This window comes from Oncorhynchus gorbuscha, linkage group LG15, assembly GCF_021184085.1.
Source record: "Oncorhynchus gorbuscha isolate QuinsamMale2020 ecotype Even-year linkage group LG15, OgorEven_v1.0, whole genome shotgun sequence".
Classification (NCBI taxonomy): Eukaryota; Metazoa; Chordata; class Actinopteri; order Salmoniformes; family Salmonidae; genus Oncorhynchus; species Oncorhynchus gorbuscha.
In genome coordinates this window covers 1843641-1864325 of record NC_060187.1, presented here as the reverse complement: position 1 = coordinate 1864325, position 20685 = coordinate 1843641, and the positions used below count along the sequence as shown (strand labels likewise).

At 45.4% G+C, this 20685-nt stretch overlaps 1 protein-coding gene across 1 annotated transcript in view; it reads left to right on the top strand.

The window, feature by feature from the left end:
- The window catches only part of LOC123997395 (gamma-aminobutyric acid receptor subunit gamma-3), a 299209-nt gene that overhangs the window by 65110 nt on the left and 213414 nt on the right, over window positions 1-20685 (top strand). The gene's annotated exons all lie outside the window — the stretch shown is intronic.

Below are 20685 nucleotides of genomic sequence, written 5' to 3'. Positions count from 1 at the left end.
GATGTAGTCTACAACATGTGTGTGTGTCTGGTGGTTGTTGCTGATGCTAGCTACTAGTCGCAGTCGTCGCTATGGATACGGATGAAGTCAAATTGAAACTCAAAATCCCAAATGACATTTTGGAAAATCTTTTGATTTAGTTGCTGGAAACTAAGATGCCCACAAGCCATGTGAAGTGTCGAGCTTGCCACCCCCCTCGATTTTGAAATATGATAGCAAGAGAACCTGCACCTCCTCTCTCCAGTGCCACATTGACCGAGGATGCAGCGGCCGCTGCGCAACAGGAGCAGTCTGTAACAAAGCATGACATCATTTCTCTCTGCCCCGAGGCTAAAGTCAAACCAGGAACCTAAAAATAAATGTATAGCTTTCTGTAGCAGGATATTAAGCCCTTTCACACAGTTCAAGGAAGTGGTTTTCTTCATTTAGCTCAGGAGCTAATAAACGTGGACTAGTCATGGACACATCCTCCGTTGACACTGTGCTCCCTGACCCCACAAACCATATCACGGAGGTGCCACAAACGTGCGGCTGAAAAGAGGATTGAAGTGGTTGCCAATATCAACAAAGCAATAGCTGATGTAAATGACTTGGGGGAGGTCCATATTTGTGGACCGTCGATTATTGTAAGGTTAACTACATGGCAATAACCTGCCATTACATTGAGTTCCAGCTGAGAAGCAGAGTGCTAGCTAGAGAGATGCCCTCCCCCCCCCTCTGGAAGATGAGAAAACATAGTAAGATAAATCATGACTGTGCTTTTTTTTCGATCTGAAAGAGGGGGGTGGTCCATATTCCAACGATTTTGGAATATAACGTTCAACGAGTAGGTGTCCACATACCATTGGTCAGGTGGTATATTTGTACTGAATAGCCCACTGAAAAGGGTTTTTGGGGGGGCCGCCATGCCGAAATAGTTAAAGTTTTGGATAGTCCTATTTAACCCGTTATTGCTGGTTCTGAATAACAGTGGTGAAACACAGAACATATCCACAACAAACAGCACTCAAAACTCCAAGCAGAATAATACATTATTATGATACATTATTATGATACATTATTATGATACATTATTATGATACATTATTATGATTCATTATTATGATTCATTTTCTCCACTCTTATTGTGTGCTCTGGAGCTGGTTTATCATCAAGGATCTCGCTGTACTTTGCTCCGTTCATCTTTCTCTCGATCCTGACTAGTCTCCCAGTCCCTGCCACTGACAAACATCCCCACAGCATGATGCTGCCACCACCATGCTTCACCGTAGGGATGGTGCCCGGTTTCCTCCAGACGTGACGCTTGGCATTCAGGCCAAAGAGTTCATCCTTGGTTTCATCAGACCAAACAATCTTGTTTCTCATGGTCTGAGAGTCTTTAGGTGCCTTTTGGCGAACTCAAAATGGCTGTTGTGCCTTTCACTGAGGAGTGGCTTCCGTCTAGACACTCTGCCATATAAACATCAAAGAAAAGTATAGAACGTCGTCACAACGGAATTCTCTTTTGAAAACCAAATGCTTGAAAGGAAAACAGTTCACAAATTAAAGTAATGTAGTATGTAGGGCATAGTGCACCATGGACAGCTTTACGAAACCAATGGACAGCTTTATACAAGTGCCTTGCGAAAGTATTCGGCCCCCTTGAACTTTGCGACCTTTTGCCACATTTCAGGCTTCAAACATAAAGATATAAAACTGTATTTTTTTGTGAAGAATCAACAACAAGTGGGACACAATCATGAAGTGGAACAACATTTATTGGATATTTCAAACGTTTTTAACAAATCAAAAATGGAAAAATTGGGCGTGCAAAGTTAATACTTTGTAGCGCCACCTTTTGCTGCGATTACAGCTGTAAGTTGCTTGGGGTATGTCTCTATCAGTTTTGCACATCGAGAGACTGACATTTTTTCCCATCTCCCCTGTCTCTGTCACGTGGTTTACCTTGGTCTTGGTGAAACCGGTTCTGTTAGGAGGAATGGTCCCCATCTCCCCTGTCTCTGTCACGTTGTTTACCTTGGTCTTGGTGAAACCGGTTCTGTTAGGAGGAATGGTCCCCATCTCCCCTGTCTCTGTCACGTTGTTTACCTTGGTCTTGGTGAAACCGGTTCTGTTAGGAGGAATGGTCCCCATCTCCCCTGTCTCTGTCACGTGGTTTACCTTGGTCTTGGTGAAACCAGTTCTGTTAGGAGGAATGGTCACCATCTCCCCTGTCTCTGTCACGTGGTTTACCTTGGTCTTGGTGAAACCGGTTCTGTTAGGAGGAATGGTCCCCATCTCCCCTGTCTCTGTCACGTGGTTTACCTTGGTCTTGGTGAAACCGGTTCTGTTAGGAGGAATGGTCCCCATCTCCCCTGTCTCTGTCACGTTGTTTACCTTGGTCTTGGTGAAACCGGTTCTGTTAGGAGGAATGGTCCCCATCTCCCCTGTCTCTGTCACGTGGTTTACCTTGGTCTTGGTGTAGGGGCTTGTGGCACCGTTAGCCCGGCCAATACGAAGGGCTGGTATGAACCGCACCGGGCTATGCACCCACACTGGAAACACCGTGCGCTCCATAGCATAACACGGTGCCTGCCCGGTCTCTCTTGCCCACCGGTAAGCACAGGGAGTTTGCGCAGGTCTCCTACCTGGCATAGCCATACTCCCATTAAGCACCCCCCCCCAATAATTTGTTTGGGCTGCTTTTCGGGCTTCCATCCGCGTCGCCGTGCTGCCTCCTCATACCAGCGCCTCTCCGCTTTAGCTGCCTTTCGTTCTTCCTTGGGACGGCGATATTCTCCCGGCTGCGCCCAGGGTCCTTTTCCGTCTAATATCATCTCCCAAGACCAGAAGTCCTTATATTGCTGCTCCTCACAATTAACAGGGAGAGTAGGCTCAGGTCTGACTCCTGACTCAGCCACTCTCTCTCTGAGCCCTCCCCTAATAAATATTTGGGGGTTACTTTCGGTTTTCGCTCTGCGCCGCCGTGTCTTTTTTTTTTGACTCCATTCGCCTATAGCCCTCTTCGCACTGCTCCAGCGAATCCCAGGTGGGCTCCTGCACTCTCTCTGGTTCGGCCGCCCACCTGTCTATTTCTTCCCACGTCGTATACTCCATGCCATTGCTGTCCATAACGTCCTCCTTTTTCTGCTCCTGCTGTCGCTGCCTGTAACCACGCCACTCGGTCTGTGTGTGGTGTGTGATTCTGTAACGACGTTCTTCGTTTGTAGAAAGAGAGTCGGACCGAAATGCAGCGTGGTGGTTACTCATGACTTTAAGAGATAAAGTGACACATGAAATAACGATACAAAATACAAAACAACAAACGGAACGTGAAACCTATTACAGCCTATCTGGTGAAACTACACAGAGACAGGAACAATCACCCACGAAATACAAAGCGAAACCAGGCTACCTAAATACGGTTCCCAATCAGAGACAACGAGAATCACCTGACTCTGATTGAGAACCGCCTCAGGCAGCCAAGCCTATACAACACCCCTAATCAGCCGCGATCCCAAATACTACAAACCCCAATACGAAAATACAATAACATAAACCCATGTCACACCCTGGCCTGACCAAATATATAATGAAAACACAAAATACAATGACCAAGCCGTGACAACAATTTCACAACAACTACCTTATACACACAATTGTAAAGGGATAAAGAATATGTACAACAACTAGGCAAGATGCAGTAGATGGTATACAGTATATACATATGAGATGAGTGATGTAGGGTATGTAAACAAATTGTTTAAAGGGATAAATGTATTACATAAAATATGTACATAAAGTATATATGAATGAGTAATGGTAAACATTATATAAAGTTAGGACTATGAACGGCATAGGCAAGATGCAGTAGATGGTATCGAGTACAGTATACACATAAATATGAGATGAGTGATGTAGGGTATGTAAACAAAGTGGCATAGTTTAAAGTGGCTAGTGAGACATGTATTACATAAAGATGGCAAGATGCAGTAGATGGTATTGAGTACAGTATATACATATGTGTAACTCTCCGGGTGTCGTGGGTGTGGAGTCAGACGCAGGAAACAGAGAGTGCGATGCTGTGCTCTTTAATGCACCAAAACGCAACACAGTGTGCTCACAACAAAAAATACACGACCAGGAACAAACACGTTCCTCTACTACCAAACAGAAAGTCACAATAATTAATCCCGCACAAAGAACCAGGCGGGCCGGCTGACTAATAAAGCCTCCCTAATTATACCCAACACAAAACAGGTGTACACAATAAACATATCTAAGATGGCATAGCAGTAAGTCGTCCTGTCGTATCGTGTCCCCTGTATATATATGTCTCTTTTTCGTTTTTCGTTTTTTCGTTTTTCGTCTTTTTCGTTTTTACATATTTTTTTCGCATATCTTTAAAAACATTTTGCTAAACCTAAGCTTCCAAATACTCTCCTGCAACCCGCCACACCCAATGTAGTTACTTTTTCCTAAAGTATTTATATTTACTTCGGAACCGGAACCCCTCACCTGAAGCTAGCCAGCTAACCACCAGCTATGCTAGCGGTGCTAGCGGTCTTCAGCTAACCGGTCATCCGCTAACCTTTAGCTCGGAAAGCTCTCGACAGTTCTCGCCAGTTCGAACAACGTGACGCTAACCAGAGCAAAACTGACCTATTTATTTTTTATCCCCGGATTCCCACCGCAAACGGAACATTTTTTCAGCTGGATCTTCACAACTAGCTATCGAGCTAAACCGCAACCCTGGTTGATTACTCCTGGCTAGCGTTTCCACCCACTTGAAGCTTGAAGCAAGCCCGGCCAGAGCCCCTGTGCTACCACCGTAGCATACTCCTGGGCTACAATACCCGGACCCACGACCGGTCTATCGATGTCACCGCATGAAGAGGAATAAACAGACTCACCCCATTGCGACGTCCCCAAAGGCTAACTCTCTAGCCCTTGCTACCTCCTTGCTTGCTAATTCGGCCTGCTAACTGCTAGCTTGTTTAGCCCAGAACTCACTCAAGAACCTCCAGAAGCTAACCAGCTAACTAGTTACAAGCTATTTAGTCATTGTTAGTTTTTAACCTGGATAACACTCGCCTGTCCAGCTCCCCTGCCCCATCCACCGCTGCCCCCTGGACACTGATCACTTGGCTACATAGCTGATGCACGCTGGTCTGTCCATTAATCACGGTACTCCATTCTGCTTGTTTGTTTTATCTGTCGGCCCCGTTGCCAAGTCAACGCCATTTTACCTGCTGTTGTTGTGCTAGCTGATTAGCTGTTGTCTCACCTACTGTTTTAGCTAGCTTTCCCAATTCAACACCTGTGATTACTGTATGCCTTGCTGTATGTCTCTCTCAAATGTCAATATGCCTTGTATAATATTGCTCAGGTTAGTTATCATTGTTTTAGTTCACAATGGAGCCCCTAGTCCCACTCCTCATACCCCTGATACCTCCTTTGTCCCACCTCCCACATATGCGGTGACCTCACCCATTACAACCAGCATGTCCAGAGATACAACCTATCTCATCATCACCCAGTGCCTGGGCTTACCTCCGCTGTACCCGCACCCCACCATACCCCTGTCTGCGCATTATGCCCTGAATATATTCTACCATGCCCAGAAACCTGCTCCTCTTATTCTCTGTCCCCAACGCTCTAGGCGACCAGTTTTGATAGCCTTTAGTCGCACCCTCATACTACTCCTTCTCTGTTCCGCGGGTGGTGTGGAGGTAAACCCAGGCCCTGCATGTCCCCAGGCACCCTCATTTGTTGACTTCTGTGATCGAAAAATCCTTGGTTTCATGCATGTCAACATCAGAAGCCTCCTCCCTAAGTTTGTTTTACTCACTGCTTTAGCACACTCTGCTAACCCTGATGTCCTTGCCGTGTCTGAATCCTGGCTCAGGAAGGCCACCAAAAATTCAGAGATTTCCATACCCAACTATAACATCTTCCGTCAAGATAGAACTGCCAAAGGGGGAGGAGTTTCAGTCTACTGCAGAGATAGCCTGCAAAGTAATGTCATACTTTCCAGGTCCATACCCAAACTGTTCAAACTACTAATTTTGAAAATGACTCTCTCCAGAAATAAGTCTCTCACTGTTGCCGCCTGCTACCGACCCCCCTCAGCTCCCAGCTGTGCCCTGGACACCATTTGTGAATTGATTGCCCCCCATCTAGCTTCAGAGTTTGTTCTGTTAGGTGACCTAAACTGGGATATGCTTAACACCCCGGCAGTCCTACAATCTAAGCTAGATGCCCTCAATCTCACACAAATCATCAAGGAACCCACCAGGTACAACCCTAACTCTGTAAGCAAGGGCACCCTCATAGACGTCATCCTGACCAACTGGCCCTCCAAATACACCTCCGCTGTCTTCAACCAGGATCTCAGCGACCACTGCCTCATTGCCTGTATCCGCTACGGTGCCGCAGTCAAATGACCACCCCTCATCACTGTCAAACGCTCCCTAAAACACTTCTGTGAGCAGGCCTTTCTAATCAACCTGGCCCGGGTATCCTGGAAGGACATTGACCTCATCCCGTCAGTTGAGGATGCCTGGTCATTCTTTAAGAGTAACTTCCTCACCATTTTAGATAAGCATGCTCCATTCAAAAAATGCAGAACTAAGAACAGATACAGCCCTTGGTTCACTCCAGACCTGACTGCCCTTGACCAGCACAAAAACATCCTGTGGCGGACTGCAATAGCATCGAATAGTCCCCGCGATATGCAACTGTTCAGGGAAGTCAGGAACCAATACACGCAGTCAGTCAGGAAAGCTAAGGCCAGCTTCTTCAAGCAGAAGTTTGCATCCTGTAGCTCCAACTCCAAAAATTTCTGGGACACTGTGAAGTCCATGGAGAACAAGAGCACCTCCTCCCAGCTGCCCACTGCACTGAGGCTAGGTAACATGGTCACCACCGATAAATCCATGATTATCGAAAACTTCAACAAGCATTTCTCAACGGCCGGCCATGCCTTCCGCCTGGCTACTCCTACCTCGGCCAACAGCTCCACCCCCCCCGCAGCTCCTCGCCCAAGCCTCTCCAGGTTCTTCTTTACCCAAATCCAGATAGCAGATGTTCTGAAAGAGCTGCAAAACCTGGACCCGTATAAATCAGCTGGGCTTGACAATCTGGACCCTCTATTTCTGAAACTATCCGCCGCCATTGTCGCAACCCCTATTACCAGCCTGTTCAACCTCTCTTTCATATCATCTGAGATCCCCAAGGATTGGAAAGCTGCCGCAGTCATCCCCCTCTTCAAAGGGGGAGACACCCTGGACCCAAACTGTTACAGACCTATATCCATTCTGCCCTGCCTATCTAAGTTCTTCGAAAGCCAAGTCAACAAACAGGTCACTGACCATCTCGAATCCCACCGTAACTTCTCCGCTGTGCAATCTGGTTTCCGAGCCAGTCACGGGTGCACCTCAGCCACACTCAAGGTACTAAACGATATCATAATCGCCATCGATAAAAGACAGTAGTGTGCAGCCGTCTTCATCAACCTTGTTAAGGCTTTCGACTCTGTCAATCACCATCACCTGCACCCGCATGCCCGACTAGCATCACCACCCTGGATGGTTCCGACCTTGAATATGTGGACACCTATAAGTACCTAGGTGTCTGGCTAGACCGCAAACTCTCCTTCCAGACTCATATCAAACATCTCCAATCGGAAATCAAATCAAGAGTCGGCTTTCTATTCCGCAACAAAGCCTCCTTCACTCACGCTGCCAAGCTTACCCTAGTAAAACTGACTATCCTACCGATCCTCGACTTTGGCGATGTCATCTACAAAATTGCTTCCAACACTCTACTCAGCAAACTGGATGCAGTTTATCACAGTGCCATCCATTTTGTCACTAAAGCACCTTATACTACCTACCACTGCAACTTGTATGCTCTAGTCGGCTGGCCCTCGGTACATACTCGTCGCCAGACCCACTGGCTCCAGGTCATCTATAAGGCCATGCTAGGTAAAGCTCCGCCTTATCTCAGTTCACTGGTCACGATGGCAACACCCATACGTAGCACGCGCTCCAGCAGGTGAATCTCACTGATCATCCCTAAAGCCAACACCTCATTCAGCCTCCTTTCGTTCCAGTACTCTGCTGCCTGTGACTGGAACGAATTGTAAAAATCGCTGAAGTTGGAGACTTTTATCTCCCTCACCAACTTCAAACATCAGCTATCTGAGCAGCTAACCAATCGCTGCAGCTTTACATAGTCTATTGGTAAATAGCCCACCCATTTTCACCTACCTCATCCCCACAGTTTTTATTTATTTACTTTTCTGCTCTTTTGCACACCAATATCTCTACCTGTACATGATCATCTGATCATTTATCACTCCAGTGTTAATCTGCAATATTGTAATTATTCGCCTACCTCCTCATGCCTTTTGCACACATTTTATATAGACTCCACTTTTTTTTCCTACTGTGTTATTGACTTGTTAATTGTTTACTCCATGTGTAACTCTGTGTTGTCTGTTCACACTGCTATGCTTTATCTTGGCCAGGTCGCAGTTGCAAATGAGAACTTGTTCTCAACTAGCCTACCTGGTTAAATAAAGGTGAAATAAAATAAAAAATAAATAAAATAAGGAGAGGGAGGTAAGAATCAGTGGCAGCTAGTAGGCCAGCGACGACGACCGCCAAGCGCCACCCGAACGTGAAGGGGAGCTACCTTCGGTCGGAGTCGTGACAATATGAGGTGAGTAATGTAGGGTATGAAAACATTATATAAAGTTAGGACTATGTAAACTAAATCAAAAGCAGACAACTTATAAAAAAACTAAATCCATATAGTAAATTAGCTTTATAAAGTTATTAAAATAATTTACTTACAGATCTAAAAGTGGATCCAAACCTTCTAGAAAGAAATCTTCTTCGGCTGAGTCAAAATCCTGGTTGTCCAAATCGCTCCCCTGATCAGAGTCCGACCTGTATTTTATTCAAAGCTTCTACGTCGTCGGTATACTTTTTCATAGCTGCCTTTTTTTTGTTGCTTCATCTTCGATATTCGATTTTATCCCTTGAGAAGCCATCTTTTATGCTAAAGCGATGAAATTAAAACAATTAAATCTGTTTACAATGTAATGTAGCTCGGTGCGTCTTGTATCTGAGTCAGGTAGAAATAGTTCGCATTACGCATAAAAGGTTCTAGGCCTTGCTTTGTCCCACCCAGGTCAACTGCATATTCCTGGAAAGCGTATCTCATTGGCTACAAGACTGTCAAGGTGCCATAGTAGCCACTCCCCTGTGTAATGGCTGCCTACAGCACGTAAGCATAGCAACGGCATATTTTTGATGCAAAATGATAGTCACTCGGTGGACTTTCGATGTTTCCATTCAGTCATACATCATCAGATAACATGGCAATAGGCTAGATTTGTTCCTACCAACCTAAGGATTCATTTTGATTTCCAGTTTCACCGACTCACCCATTGATGCCCAGCTCACTCCCTGGTGATGGCCTATGCGCTCGTGCCCAAAGCCTCTCTCTCTCGTTGTATTTTTTAAAACCATATTTAGAAGCCTGCAGCTGACAGATTAGAGTTTTCTCTTTTCTGCAGGAGCCATTTACTTTCCAACCTGTGTTTTTCTTCTATTGTAGACTATTTGAAATATTGTGAAAGGCCTGTTTTGCTACATGCTGGTTGTTCACTGACAGATTTTCTGCGAGTTCCCCCACTGTGGGCTAGGCCTTGTTATGTTATTGGGCTACACTCCACAGCTAGGCTTCTTGTTCTTCAAGGTAGCTATTTATCCTCTGTGGATAAATTATAGGCCTTCTCATGGTGTAGTAGGATATTCTGAATTATTGAATGTCTTTCTGAACAAACAGCAGAACATTTATTTAAATTGATCAGGTGTGGTGCAGTTCCACCAGAACCCTTCTCACAGCTATGATTCTATGAGGAAACAAACGATGAAGTGCAATGCTAGAGAGATGACAGTTGCAACTTCATGAGCAGAAGGAGATAAATCATAGAAAGTGAATCTCATTGTAGTTCTGTGAGAGATACGGTGGGCGACTCAAATTAACTTTGATTGTGTTTATTTGTATTTGGAGTTTAGAGTGGAGAGAGATAACTGAGAGAATTATAAGCCAAATACTATGAAACATACCTCTGGGAACCGGGGGTAAAGATCATCTCTGGTGGAGTTATGGATCATCTCTGGTGGAGTTATGGATCATCTCTGGTGGAGTTCTAGATCATCTCTGGTGGAGTTATGGATCATCTCTGGTGGAGTTATGGATCATCTCTGGTGGAGTTATGGATCATCTCTGGTGGAGTTATGGATCATCTCTAGTGGAGTTCTAGATCATCTCTGGTGGAGTTATGGATCATCTCTAGTGGAGTTCTAGATCATCTCTGGTGGAGTTATGGATCATCTCTAGTGGAGTTCTAGATCATCTCTGGTGGAGTTATGGATCATCTCTAGTGGAGTTCTAGATCATCTCTGGTGGAGTTCTAGATCATCTCTGGTGGAGTTCTAGATCATCTCTGGTGGAGTTATGGATCATCTCTAGTGGAGTTCTAGATCATCTCTGGTGGAGTTATGGATCATCTCTAGTGGAGTTCTAGATCATCTCTGGTGGAGTTCTAGATCATCTCTGGTGGAGTTATGGAATATCTCTGGTTGAGTTATGGATCATCTCTGGTGGAGTTCTAGATCATCTCTGGTGGAGTTCTAGATCATCTCTAGTGGAGTTATGGATCATCTCTGGTGGAGTTATGGATCATCTCTGGTGGAGTTCTAGATCATCTCTGGTGGAGTTCTAGATCATCTCTGGTGGAGTTATGGATCATCTCTAGTGGAGTTATGGATCATCTCTGGTGGAGTTCTAGATCATCTCTGGTGGAGTTCTAGATCATCTCTGGTGGAGTTCTAGATCATCTCTGGTGGAGTTCTAGATCATCTCTGGTGGAGTTATGGATCATCTCTGGTGGAGTTATGGATCATCTCTGGTGGAGTTCTAGATCATCTCTGGTGGAGTTCTAGATCATCTCTGGTGGAGTTATGGATCATCTCTAGTGGAGTTCTGGATCATCTCTAGTGGAGTTCTAGATCATCTCTGGTGGAGTTCTAGATCATCTCTGGTGGAGTTATGGATCATCTCTAGTGGAGTTCTAGATCATCTCTGGTGGAGTTATGGATCATCTCTGGTGGAGTTATGGATCATCTCTGGTGGGTTAGATCATTCTAGATCATCTCTGGTGGAGTTCTAGATCATCTCTGGTGGAGTTATGGATCATCTCTAGTGGAGTTCTAGATCATCTCTGGTGGAGTTATGGATCATCTCTGGTGGAGTTATGGATCATCTCTAGTGGAGTTCTAGATCATCTCTAGTGGAGTTATGGATCATCTCTAGTGGAGTTCTAGATCATCTCTAGTGGAGTTCTGGTGGAGTTAGATCATCTCTAGATCAGTGGAGTTCTAGATCATCTCTGGTGGAGTTATGGATCATCTCTGGTGGAGTTCTAGATCATCTCTAGTGGAGTTCTAGATCATCTCTGGTGGAGTTATGGATCATCTCTGGTGGAGTTCTAGATCATCTCTAGTGGAGTTCTAGATCATCTCTGGTGGAGTTATGGATCATCTCTGGTGGAGTTCTAGATCATCTCTGGTGGAGTTATGGATCATCTCTGGTGGAGTTATGGATCATCTCTAGTGGAGTTCTAGATCATCTCTGGTGGAGTTCTGGAACTCTCTCTTCCTTTGAGGAGGGAGTGATGCTACTGATAATGAGGTGTAGTCTCACTACCATCTGCTCTGAGTAGGGAGTGATGCTACTGATACTGAGGTGTAGTCTGACTACCATCTGCTCTGAGGAGGGAGTGATGCTACTGATACTGAGGTGTAGTCTGACTACCATCTGCTCTGAGGAGGGAGTGATGCTACTGATAATGAGGTGTAGTCTGACTACCATCTGCTCTGAGGAGGGAGTGATGCTACTGATACTGAGGTGTAGTCTGACTACCATCTGCTCTGAGGAGGGAGTGATGCTACTGATAATGAGGTGTAGTCTGACTACCATCTGCTCTGAGGAGGGAGTGATGCTACTGATACTGAGGTGTAGTCTGACTACCATCTGCTCTGAGGAGGGAGTGATGCTACTGATAATGAGGTGTAGTCTCACTACCATCTGCTCTGAGGAGGGAGTGATGCTACTGATAATGAGGTGTAGTCTGACTACCATCTGCTCTGAGGAGGGAGTGATGCTACTGATAATGAGGTGTAGTCTGACTACCATCTGCTCTGAGGAGGGAGTGATGCTACTGATAATGAGGTGTAGTCTAATTACCATCTGCAGTAATCTGTTGTTAATGGAACAGGAGAGGATGATGAGGACACAGAACCTCTACTTTAACAGGAGAGGATGATGTTGTGTTATGATGAGGACAGAGAACCTCTACTTTAACAGGAGAGGATGATGAGGACACAGAACCTCTACTTTAACAGGAGAGGATGATGAGGACACAGAACCTCTACTTTAACAGGAGAGGATGATGTTATGATGAGGACACAGAACCTCTACTTTAACAGGAGAGGATGATGTTATGATGAGGACAGAGAACCTCTACTTTAACAGGAGAGGATGATGTTATGATGAGGACAGAGAACCTCTACTTTAACAGGAGAGGATGATGTTATGATGAGGACAGAGACCCTCTACTTTAACAGGAGAGGATGATGTTATGATGAGGACACAGAACCTCTACTTTAACAGGAGAAGATGATGAGGACACAGAACCTCTACTTTAACAGGAGAGGATGATGAGGACACAGAACCTCTACTTTAACAGGAGAGGATGATGAGGACACAGAACCTCTACTTTAACAGGAGAGGATGATGAGGACACAGAACCTCTACTTTAACAGGAGAGGATGATGAGGACACAGAACCTCTACTTTAACAGGAGAGGATGATGAGGACACAGAACCTCTACTTTAACAGGAGAGGATGATGAGGACACAGAACCTCTACTTTAACAGGAGAGGATGATGAGGACACAGAACCTCTTCTTTAACAGGAGAGGATGATGTTATGATGAGGACAGAGAACCTCTACTTTAACAGGAGAGGATGATGTTATGATGAGGACAGAGAACCTCTACTTTAACAGGAGAGGATACAGTTCATGTACATTTGAAGTTTGAAGTTACATACACTTTAGCCAAATACATTTAAACTCAGACATAAGCAATATTCCTCCGCTATGTTGGAGTCAACAGACACACAAAATTACAACATAAATATTCCCTTACCTTTGTTGGTCTTCGATCAGAATGTAGTGGAAGAAGTCATACTTACCAAAAACATCGTTTGGTTTCAAGTCGTGTGTCTTTGTATTAGCATATGCTGCAAGTTCCAGCTGAAATGCTACCAAAAATTACTTCTGGTCCCGAACAGTTGCGCATCAAAACTTCAAAATTACATATTATATGTCGACTAAACTGGTCAAACTAAGTGCAGAATCAAGCTTTAGGATGTTCTAAACGTACAAAACAATTATCTAATCTATCGGACATTCTTGCTTGCCCTCAAGCATTCTGGAACAAAGGGACGTCTCTCCAAAATGCGCGCTCTCCTGACCTTGTATTTTCTCGCGACACTCAGTCTTTTGCCTCCCAACGAGTCAAAACCCACGGGATTTGCACAATTAAACGCTGTACTGAATGAGGACATCTAGTGTCTCCAGATCCATAGCTGGTTGGGTGGGGTCGATGATGTCAAAGTTGCCCCAAGTTTCTGGCTCCCAAAACTAGTTTGGGAGATTGCCTTCCCTGTGAGTTCTGCTATACTTACAGACATCATTCAAACGGTTTTAGAAGCTTTAGTGTTTTCTATCCAATAATAATTATTATATGCATATATTAGCAATTTAGGACAGATTTATTTTCAGTTTACTATGGGCACGCAATTCCTCCAAAGGGGGCAGTAATTCTGCCTATCCTTAACAGGTTTTTAACTTGTCTAGGGTAGGGGGCACATTCGGAATTTTGGATGAAAAGCATGCCCAAATTAAACTGTCTGCGTTATTGTCCGAGTCAGGTTTGTTGGCCTCCTTGCTCGCACACGCTTTTTCAGTTCTGCACACGCTTTTTCAGTTCTGCCCACACATTTTCTAAGTGTGGGCAGAATGTAAGTCTTCTCGGGGTGTCCTCTATGTGTTGGTCCGGGGGGTGGATTGAGGTCAGGGCTCTGTGATGGCCACTCCAATACCTTGACTTTGTTGTCCTTAAGCCATTTTGACACAACTTTGGAAGTATGCTTGGGGTCATTGTCCATTTGGAAGGCCCATTTGCAACCAAGCTTTAACTTTCTGACTGATGTCTTGAGATGTTGCTTCAATATATTCACATAATTTTAGGTCCTCATGATGCCATCTATTTTGTGAAGTGCACCAGTCCCTCCTGCATCACGATATAGTTTGTTTGTTTGTTTTAAAATGCAGTGTTGTGTTCTCTCTGGTCGTGATGTTTTGTCCTCTTCATCCCTACCCGTCCCTGCAGGAGGCCTTTTGGTAGGCCGTCATTGTAAATAAGACGTTTGTTCTTAGCTGACTTGCCTAGTTAAATAAAGGTTACATGTTTTTATGAATAAACCAATACATTTAGGTCGCCACAGACTCGTACATGTCGCTGGGCCTGGAAATGAATGATTTCCCCCTCCAGGATGGAGAAGCTGTCTTCATTAAAGTGGGGGGGGGTATACTGTAGGATGGAGAAGCTGTCTTCATTAAAGTGGGGGGAAATACTGTAGGATGGAGAAGGGGATATACTGTAGGATGGATAAGCTGTCTTCATTAAAGTGGGGGGATATACTGTAGGATGGAGAAGGGGATATACTGTAGGATGGAGAAGCTGTCTTCATTAAAGTATGGGGATTCTAGTGTGGGGATATAGGTAGCACACAGGAGGACATTTTTCTCTCTTGAAATAATTTCCTTTTGAATTTCTAGCCAAATGTGAAATGTTCCTGTTTTGATTAATTTAATGGAGTGAGTTAGGTCTGCTCTATACCAAATTAGCATACCCCCTGAGTCCCTTCCCTGTTTCACACCTGGACGTTTGGTGGATGGGACCACCAGCTCTCTGTAACCTAGAGGGCAACCAGTGGGTCCATCTCCTCTATACCACCCACCTGGTAGTGTGGTGGATGGGACTACCAGCTCTCTGTAACCTAGAGGACAACCAGTGGGTCCATCTCCTCTATACCACCCACCTGGTGGTGAGGTGGATGGGACTATCAGCTCTCTGTAACCTAGAGGGCAACCAGTGGGTCCATCTCCTCTAAACCATGTTTCTTGTAGAAATATACAATAAGTACAATGTCCGCAGTTCCGATTTATTTTGTGAAGTCCAGGTTCCTGCTCTTTAGGCCAAAGGCAGTTGACCTCAGGCCTGGGATATTCCAGGATGAGATAATGAAGGTTTTGTGTTCCATAAAGTGTCCAATGTTGTTAGTTGTGGGGTTTGGCCTCAGACCAGTAAGTGTGAGCAGAGCCTGCTGAGCATCTGGTACATGCCATTGGCTTGGACTAGTTTAAGAGTTGGGGTTGGGCCTGTTTGCCTTCTCACGGCCTGGGCGTATGTGAGACTTTCATGTTGAGGCCCTCTTTGCGGGATTGGGGGGCATGGGGAGGGCAGGAGGGGCATATAGTAGGTCTGATCTGAAGGGGCTTAAATGGGGTGTGGGCATGGTTGACTTGGGGGGGGGGCGATTGGCTGGGGTGGGGTTGTGGATGTGTCTGGTTCTGGATTTAAGTCATCACGGTGTGTGTGTCCTCTATGTGTTGGTCGGGGGGGGGGGGGGGGTTACCTGCTATATGGTAGCAGGGTGGGGATAACCACTTGTGCGTTGGGGAAAGTAGAAGAAGCTTTTTCAATCACTCCCTTGAGTGCTGTGGCCACCCTTTCCTGCTGTGTTCTCAGGTTGTTATGTGGCTGGGTGAACCTAGTTGGTCCTCAGACAGAAGGTCTAGGGTGCGCTGGGTATATTATTATGTGGCTGGGTGAACCTAGTTGGTCCTCAGACAGAAGGTCTAGGGTGCGCTGGGTGTATTATTATGTGGCTGGGTGAACCTAGTTGGTCCTCAGACAGAAGGTCTAGGGTGCGATGGGTATATTATTATGTGGCTGGGTGAACCTAGTTGGTCCTCAGACAGAAGGTCTAGGGTGCGCTGGGTATATTATTATGTGGCTGGGTGAACCTAGTTGGTCCTCAGACAGAAGGTCTAGGGTGCGCTGGGTGTATTATTATCTGGCTGGGTGAACCTAGTTGGTCCTCAGACAGAAGGTCTAGGGTGCGATGGGTATATTATTATGTGGCTGGGTGAACCTAGTTGGTCCTCAGACAGAAGGTCTAGGGTGCGCTGGGTATATTATTATGTGGCTGGGTGAACCTAGTTGGTCCTCAGACAGAAGGTCTAGGGTGCGCTGGGTATATTATTATGTGGCTGGGTGAACCTAGTTGGTCCTCAGACAGAAGGTCTAGGGTGCGCTGGGTATATTATTATGTGGCTGGGTGAACCTAGTTGGTCCTCAGACAGAAGGTCTAGGGTGCACTGGGTATATTATTATGTGGCTGGGTGAACCTAGTTGGTCCTCAGACAGAAGGTCTAGGGTGCGCTGGGTATATTATTATGTGGCTGGGTGAACCTAGTTGGTCCTCAGACAGAAGGTCTAGGGTGCGCTGGGTATATTATTATGTGGCTGGGTGACCCTAGTTGGTCCTCAGACAGAAGGTCTAGGGTGCGCTGGGTATATTATTATGTGGCTGGGTGACCCTAGTTGGTCCTCAGACAGAAGGTCTAGGGTTCGATGGGTATATTATTATGTGGCTGGGTGAACCTAGTTGGTCCTCAGACAGAAGGTCTAGGGTGCGCTGGGTATATTATTATGTGGCTGGGTGACCCTAGTTGGTCCTCAGACAGAAGGTCTAGGGTGCGATGGGTATATTATTATGTGGCTGGGTGAACCTAGTTGGTCCTCAGACAGAAGGTCTAGGGTGCGCTGGGTATATTATTATGTGGCTGGGTGACCCTAGTTGGTCCTCAGACAGAAGGTCTAGGGTGCGATGGGTATATTATTATGTGGCTGGGTGAACCTAGTTGGTCCTCAGACAGAAGGTCTAGGGTGCGATGGGTATATTATTATGTGGCTGGGTGAACCTAGTTGGTCCTCAGACAGAAGGTCTAGGGTGCGCTGGGTGTTTGGGCACCAAAGTTTAGACACTATGTGTTTTGGAAAAGGTCTCTCTGTCTCTCTCGCTCTCAATTCCAATTCAATTTAAGGGTGTTACTGGCAGTTAAACATATGTTAAGTAAGTAAAATGGATAATAAACAATAGTACAGTAAACATTATTCTTACAAAAGATCCATGTATTTTATTTATTATGTCTATATTCAGTGTTGTAATAATGTGCAAATAGAACAAAAGGGAAAATAAATTAACATAAATATGGGTTGTATTTACAATGGTGGCAACAGGTCACAAATCTTTCTACTGTGATGTCACTGTGGTATTTCACCCAGTCGCTCTCTCACTCTCATGTATTTTGTAGTTTCTGCCTGGGGTTAAGTTGATTAGTTTGTTTCCTAGTTAGTCAGTAATTGTGTTGCCATAAGAACCTGATTTGAGTGTGATGGAAATCTAGAATCGGCTTCCTATATCGCAACAAAGCCTCCTTCACTCATGCTGCCAAACATACCCTCGTAAAACTGACCATCCTACCGATCCTCGAGTTCGGTGATGTCATCTATAAAATAGCCTCCAACACTCTACTCAACAAACTGGATGCAGTCTATCACAGTGCTATCCGTTTTGTCACCAAAGCCCCATATACTACCCACCATTGCGACCTGTACGCTCTCTTTGGTTGGCACTCTCTTCATACTCGTCGCCAAACCCACTGGCTACAGGTTATCTACAAGTCTCTGCAAGGTAAAGCCCCACCTTATCTCAGCTCACTGGTCACCATAGCAGCACCCACTCGTAGCACACGCTCCAGCAGGTATATCTCACTGGTCACCATAGCAGCACCCACTCGTAGCACGCGCTCCAGCAGGTATATCTCACTGGTCACCATAGCAGCACCCACTCATAGCACGCGCTCCAGCAGGTATATCTCACTGGTCACCATAGCAGCACCCACTCGTAGCACGCGCTCCAGCAGGTATATCTCACTGGTCACCATAGCAGCACCCACTCGTAGCACGCGCTCCAGCAGGTATATTTCACTGGTCACCATAGCAGCACCCACTCGTAGCACGCGCTCCAGCAGGTATATTTCACTGGTCACCATAGCAGCACCCACTCGTAGCACGCGCTCCAGCAGGTATATCTCACTGGTCACCATAGCAGCACCCACTCGTAGCACGCGCTCCAGCAGGTATATTTCACTGGTCACCATAGCAGCACCCACCCGTAGCACGCGCTCCAGCAGGTATATATCACTGGTCACCATAGCAGCACCCACTCGTAGCACGCGCTCCAGCAGGTATATCTCACTGGTCACCATAGCAGCACCCACTCGTAGCACGCGCTCCAGCAGGTATATCTCACTGGTCACCATAGCAGCACCCACTCGTAGCACGCGCTCCAGCAGGTATATCTCACTGGTCACCACGCGCTCCAGCAGGTATATAGCAGCACCCACTCGTAGCACGCGCTCCAGCAGGTATATCTCACTGGTCACCATAGCAGCACCCACTCGTAGCACGCGCTCCAGCAGGTATATTTCACTGGTCACCATAGCAGCACCCACTCGTAGCACGCGCTCCAGCAGGTATATTTCACTGGTCACCATAGCAGCACCCACTCGTAGCACGCGCTCCAGCAGGTATATTTCACTGGTCACCATAGCAGCACCCACTCGTAGCATGCGCTCCAGCAGGTATATTTCACTGGTCACCATAGCAGCACCCACTCGTAGCACGCGCTCCAGCAGGTATATCTAACTGGTCACCATAGCAGCACCCACTCATAGCACGCGCTCCAGCAGGTATATCTCACTGGTCCCCAAAGCCAACACCCCCTTTGGCTGCCTTTCCTTCCAGTTCTCTGCTGCCAGTGACTGAAACGAATTGCAAAAATCACTGAAGCTGGAGACTCACATCTCCCTCACTAGCTTTAAGCACCAGCTATCTGAGCAGCTTACAGATCACTGCACCTGTACATAGCCCATCTGTAAACAGCCCATCTATCTACCTACCTCATCCCCATACTGGTATTTATTCATTTATTTATTTTGCTCCTTTGCACTCCAGTATCTCAACCTGCACATTCATCTTCTGCCGATCAACCGTTCCAGTGTTAATTGCTATATTGGAATTACTTCGCCCCCATGGCCTATTTATTGCCTTAACTCCCTTACTTGACCTCATTTGCACTCACTGTACATAGACTTTTTTTTATTTTTTTCTACTGTATTATTGACTGTATGTTTTGTTTATTCCATGTGTAACTCTGTGTTGTTATATGTGTAAAATTGCTTTGCTTTATCTTGGCCAGGTCGCAGTTGCAAATGAGGACTTGTTCTCAACTGGCCTACCTGGTTAAATAAAGGTGTTCTCAACTAGCCTATCTGGTTAAATAAAGGTGTTCTCAACTAGCCTATCTGGTTAAATAAAGGTGTTCTCAACTAGCCTACCTAAGGTGTTCTCAACTAGCCTACCTAAGGTGTTCTCAACTAGCCTACCTAAGGTGTTCTCAACTAGCCTATCTGGTTAAATAAAGGTGTTCTCAACTAGTCTACCTAAGGTGTTCTCAACTAGCCTATCTGGTTAAATAAAGGTATTCTCAACTAGCCTATCTGGTTAAATAAAGGTGTTCTCAACTAGCCTATCTGGTTAAATAAATGTGTTCTCAACTAGCCTACCTGGTTAAATAAAGGTGTTCTCAACTAGCCTATCTGGTTAAATAAAGGTGTTCTCAACTAGCCTACCTGGTTAAATAAAGGTGTTCTCAACTAGCCTATCTGGTTAAATAAAGGTGTTCTCAACTAGACTACCTAAGGTGTTCTCAACTAGCCTACCTAAGGTGTTCTCAACTATTCTACCTACGGTGTTCTCAACTAGCCTATCTGGTTAAATAAAGGTGTTCTCAACTAGCCTCCCTGGTTAAATAAAGGTGTTCTCAACTAGACTACCTAAGGTGTTCTCAACTAGCCTACCTAAGGTGTTCTCAACTATTCTACCTACGGTGTTCTCAACTAGCCTATCTGGTTAAATAAAGGTGTTCTCAACTAGCCTCCCTGGTTAAATAAATGTGTTCTCAACTAGCCTCCCTGGTTAAATAAATGTGTTCTCAACTAGCCTATCTGGTTAAATAAATGTGTTCTCAACTAGCCAATCTGGTTAAATAAATGTGTTCTCAACTAGCCTACCTGGTTAAATAAAGGTGTTCTCAACTAGCCTATCTGGTTAAATAAATGTGTTCTCAACTAGCCTATCTGGTTAAATAAATGTGTTCTCAACTAGCCTATCTGGTTAAATAAATGTGTTCTCAACTAGCCTATCTGGTTAAATAAATGTGTTCTCAACTAGCCTATCTGGTTAAATAAATGTGTTCTCAACTAGCCTATCTGGTTAAATAAATGTGTTCTCAACTAGCCTATCTGGTTAAATAAATGTGTTCTCAACTAGCCTATCTGGTTAAATAAATGTGTTCTCAACTA